This window comes from Chiloscyllium plagiosum, unplaced genomic scaffold (genome assembly GCF_037043375.1).
Source record: "Chiloscyllium plagiosum isolate Xiang-an unplaced genomic scaffold, Cpla_swu_hap1 HiC_scaffold_40, whole genome shotgun sequence".
In the NCBI taxonomy this organism is placed as follows: Eukaryota; Metazoa; Chordata; class Chondrichthyes; order Orectolobiformes; family Hemiscylliidae; genus Chiloscyllium; species Chiloscyllium plagiosum.
This window is the reverse complement of record NW_028270178.1, coordinates 17,620,138-17,625,364: the sequence shown is the minus strand read 5'-3', so window position 1 is coordinate 17,625,364 and position 5,227 is coordinate 17,620,138.

Here is a 5,227-nt window from a genome sequence, read left to right as displayed (position 1 = left end):
ACTGAAATCTAATTGAGGGGTTCAGGGTGTTTTATATGCGGAATATCAGATACCCCGGAGTTTTTTACAATCTGGAATCTAATTGAGTGTTTCTACGTAGTTTATCTGCAGAATAACAGATACCCCGGAGTGAGTTACAGACTGGAATCTAATCGAGGGGTTCGGGGTGGTTTATATACAGAATAACAGACACCCCGGAGTTAGTTACAGCCTGGAATCTAATCGAGGGGTTCAGTGTGAGTTATTTCCAGAATTACAGATAGCCTGGAGTGAGTTACAGACTGGAATTGAATCGAGGGGTTCAGGGTGGTTTATATACAGAATAACAGATAGCCCGGAGTGAGTTACAGCCTGGAATCGAATCGAGGGGTTCAGGGTGGGTTATATACTGAATAACAGATAGCCCAGATTCAGTTACAGATTGGAATTAAATAGAAGGTTTGAGGTGGTTAATGTACAGTCTCATATAACGGAAGTCAGTTACAGATTAGAATTTTATCGAGGGGATCGAGGTGAATTTATGAAGAATAACAGACCCCCAGGAGTAATCAACAGACCGGAATCGAATTGAGGGGATTGGGTGATTTATAGACAGAGCAACGGGATACGAGAGAGGGGAAAGCAGAGGACAGAGTACCCACCATGGACCAACCCAGCAATGAGCTGATCCAGACAGGATTCACTGGCTGTCTGTGGAGGTTTCCATGTGTTCTGAAAGATGGGAGAGAAACAGGCAGATACTCACACAGAGACCAACAGGCAGGGAGGGACTGAGGGAGATTTGGATTTCCAAATGGCCTCAGATCTACGCCATCTTTCACTGTAATAGAGACTGAGCAGGGAGAGGTGGGGAAGAGGCCAGTTCACAGGAAGGTAACCATTACCCAACATTTTGGAGGGTAAATAATCTGTTCCCCCAGATTTTACCCGGGATTGAAGTGGGATAGTGAGGAAATGGCATCGGAATATTGTAACTCTGCACTGAACAATTCACATTGACCTGCAAGCAATTCCTTTTGCTGAAAATAATTCCAAATCTTGTGTAACATTTACGTGTTACAGTCGTAAACTACACAACTTTACTGACTCCCCACGGTCCGAGTTTGAGGACTATCCTCCTCTGTTTTCCCCTTTCACTGAAGATATTAATATCCCTTTTATACTGCACTGCCATTCTGGTTACAGCGCTGCCTATCTCTCACTGTCTCATTTCTCTTCAATCCTGTTGAAAGACACTTAAACCAAGACACACATAGTTCCAGAAAGAGCTTTGTTTAATCCTTTTACTTGCAGACAACACACAGTTTGAACCCACAGAAGGTCAGTGTGGGATTTGAGAAACCCTTCAATTTGGGATGAGGCCTAGCCAGGCAGGATTCTGAGGTAAAAACAATGACTGCAGATGCTGGAAACCAGATTCTGGATCAGTGGTGCTGGAAGAGCACAGCATTTCAGGCAGCATCCAACGAGCAGCGAAATCGACATTTCGGGCAAAAGCCCTTCATCAGGAATAAAGGCAGTGAGCCTGAAGCGTGGAGAGATAAGCTAGGGGAGGGTGGGGGTGGGGAGAGAGTAGCATAGAGTACAATGGGTGAGGGGGGGAGGAGATGAAGGTCAGGGAGGAGAGGGCTTCCTCATTTCCCCTTCCCCCACCTCATCCTAGTTTTAAACTTCCAGCTCAGCACTGTCCCCATGACTTGTCCGGACTTGTCCGACCTGCCTAGCTCCTTTTCCACCTATCCACTCCAAACTCCTCCCTGACCTATCACCTTCATCTCCTCCCCCACTCACCCATTGTACTCTATGCTACTCTCTCCCCACCCCCACCCTCCTCTAGCTTATCTCTCCACGCTTCAGGCTCTCTGCCTTTATTCCTGATGAAGGGCTTTTGCCGAAACGTCGATTTCGCTGCTCATTGGATGCTGCCTGAATTGCTGTGCTCTTCCAGCACCACTATTCCAGAGGCAGGATTCTGATCCAACTCTGCAAATCTACCATTCAGTGGCTGAGCTCTTTCAGGTTTTGTGTATTATGTTTCTCTCATATATTAGGAGCTTGGAAAGTCAGGCAGACCTTACTGGGATGTCACATTATCTCTCCGCATTCACTGTAAACAGGTTCTGGGATTTGCATTTCAATCACCTTCAAAGAGCTGTTGCCATTTCCTATCTCTGCTAGCATCAATCAATGGAAATAATTTGGAGATGCCGGTGTTGGACTGGGGTGTACAAAGCTTACCAAGACTTAAAGACTTGAGGCTGGGACCTTTTTCCCTGGAACAGAGGAGGCTGAGTGATGAGTTTACCGAGGGATATAACATCACGGAGGGCATACATTTAAGGTCAGAGGAGAAAAATGTAAAAAAACACTTGAGGGGAAACTTTTTAACACAGAGCGTGGTGCGTCTATGGAAGGAGCTGCCAGAGGAAGTGATAGAGGGAAGTACAATCCCAACATTTAAAAGACCTCAGGATAGGTGTGAGGATAGGAAATGGGACTGGCTCAGTTTTCGAAAACTGGTCAGCATGGAGCAGTTGGGCCAAAGGGTTGGTTTCCATGCTGCGTGGCTCTATAATTTCGATCATCTCAACTGTTACATGATACAAAAAAAACACACCTTGAACCCTTCAATTAGAATCCAGTCTGTAACAAACTGCTGGGTTTCTGTCACACTGCGTATAAACCACCCTGATAGTCTTGATTAGATTCCTATTGCTACTAATTCCATGGTGTCCGTTATTCTGTGTATACACCAGCCATGCTCTCTCGATTAGATTCCAGTCTTTAACTCACTTCTGGCTAACTATTACTCTCTCAGTAAACCCTCAAACACCTCGATTAGATTTCAGTCTGTGACTCACTTCCTGGTATCTGTTACACTGGACATAAATCCTATCCCCCTCGATTAGATTCCTGCCTGGAACTCTCTTCTGACTCGCTGTTATTCTGTACATAAATCCCCCTGAACTCCTCGGTTACACTTCAGTCAGTAACTCACTCTTGGGTATCTGTTATTGGATGTATAAACCCCCTGAACCCACACTGAGTGGAAGAGTGAGTGAGAACGAGAGTGAGAGGGTGTGAGTGATGTGTGCGTGAGAATGTGTGTGTGTGCCTGTGTGTGTGTCTGTGTGTGTGTATCTGTGTGTGTCTGTGTCTGTCTGTGTGTATATGTGTCTGTGTGCGTGTCTGTATGAGTCTATGTGTGTGTCTGTGTCTGTGTGTGTATCTGTATGTGTCTGTGTGTGTCTGTGTGTGTATATGTGTCTGTGTGCATGTCTGTATGTGTCTATGTGTGTGTCTGTGTCTGTGTGTGTATCTGTATGTGTCTGTCTGTGTCTGTCTGTGTGTGTATATGTGTCTGTGTGCGTGTCTGTATGTGTCTATGTGTGTGTCTGTGTCTGTGTGTGTATCTGTATGTGTCTGTCTGTGTCTGTCTGTGTGTGTATATGTGTCTGTGTGCGTGTCTGTATGTGTCTATGTGTGTGTCTGTGTCTGTGTGTGTCTGTGTGTATCTGTGTGTGTCTGTGTGTGCATGTGTCTTTGTCTGTGTCTTTGTCTGTGTGTGTGTCTATGTGTGTGTATGTATGTCTGTGTGTTCGTGTCTGTGTGTATGTGTCTGTGTGTGTGTGTGTGTGTGTCTGTGTGTGTCTGTGTCTGTGTCTGTGTGTGTGTGTGTGTGTGTATGTGTCTGTGTGTGTGTGTGTGTGTCTGTGTGTGTGTGTGCGTGTCTGTGTGTGTGAAATGTGGGAGTCACACTGAGAGCAGGAACATTCTGAGACAGAACCTGAGCAATTACCCCCACGATCTGCCCAGTCCTTTGTGTCGGGTGGGGGTGGTAGGGGTGGGGGCGTGGTGGTTTAGGGTGAGAGAATCCTCGACATTAGAGTGGGGCCTATGTTCAATATTATTAAAGGAATCACCTGATAAAGGAGCGTCGTTCCGAAAGCGAGTGCTTCCAATTAAACCTGTTGGACTATAACCTGGTGTTGTGTGATTTTTAACTTTGAATGGAAATTGCTTTTTGACACATTGCCCCCTCTCCCTTGCTGAAAGTATTCCTGACACAAATCAGTCAGGCAGACATCTTAGATTTGTCCACAGCCACCATTTTATATCAGCACAGCGATGACATTAACTTTATAAATAGAGAAAAGCAATAGAGACTGACATCAATACACATTAATAATATTGAACATAGGCCCCACTCTAATGTCGAGGATTCTCTCACCCTAAACCACCACGCCCCCACCCCCACCACCCCCACCCGACACAAAGGACTGGGCAGATCGTGGGGGTAATTGCTCAGGTTCTGTCTCAGAATGTTCCTGCTCTCAGTGTGACTCCCACATTTCACACACACAGACATGCACACACACACACACAGACACACACACACGTACACACACAGACACAGACACAGACACAGACACACACAGACACACACACACATACACACACACAGACACATACACACAGACACGAACACACAGACATACATACACACACATAGACACACACACAGACAAAGACACAGACAAAGACACATGCACACACAGACACACACACACAGATACACACAGACACACACAGACACAGACACACACATAGACACATACAGACACGCACACAGACACATATACACACACAGACAGACACAGACAGACACATACAGATACACACACAGACACAGACACACACATAGACACATACAGACATGCACACAGACACATATACACACACAGACAGACACAGACAGGCACATACAGATACACACACAGACACAGACACACACATAGACTCATACAGACATGCACACAGACACATATACACACACAGACAGACACAGACAGACACATACAGATACACACACAGACACAGACACACACATAGACTCATACAGACACGCACACAGACACATATACACACACAGACAGACACAGACAGACACACAGATACACACACACAGACACACACAGACACACACACACATTCTCACGCACACATCACTCACACCCTCTCACTCTCGTTCTCACTCACTCTTCCACTCAGTGTGGGTTCAGGGGGTTTATACATCCAATAACAGATACCCAAGAGTGAGTTACTGACTGAAGTGTAACCGAGGAGTTCAGGGGGATTTATGTACAGAATAACAGAGAGTCAGAAGAGAGTTCCAGGCAGGAATCTAATCGAGGGGGATAGGATTTATGTCCAGTGTAACAGATAC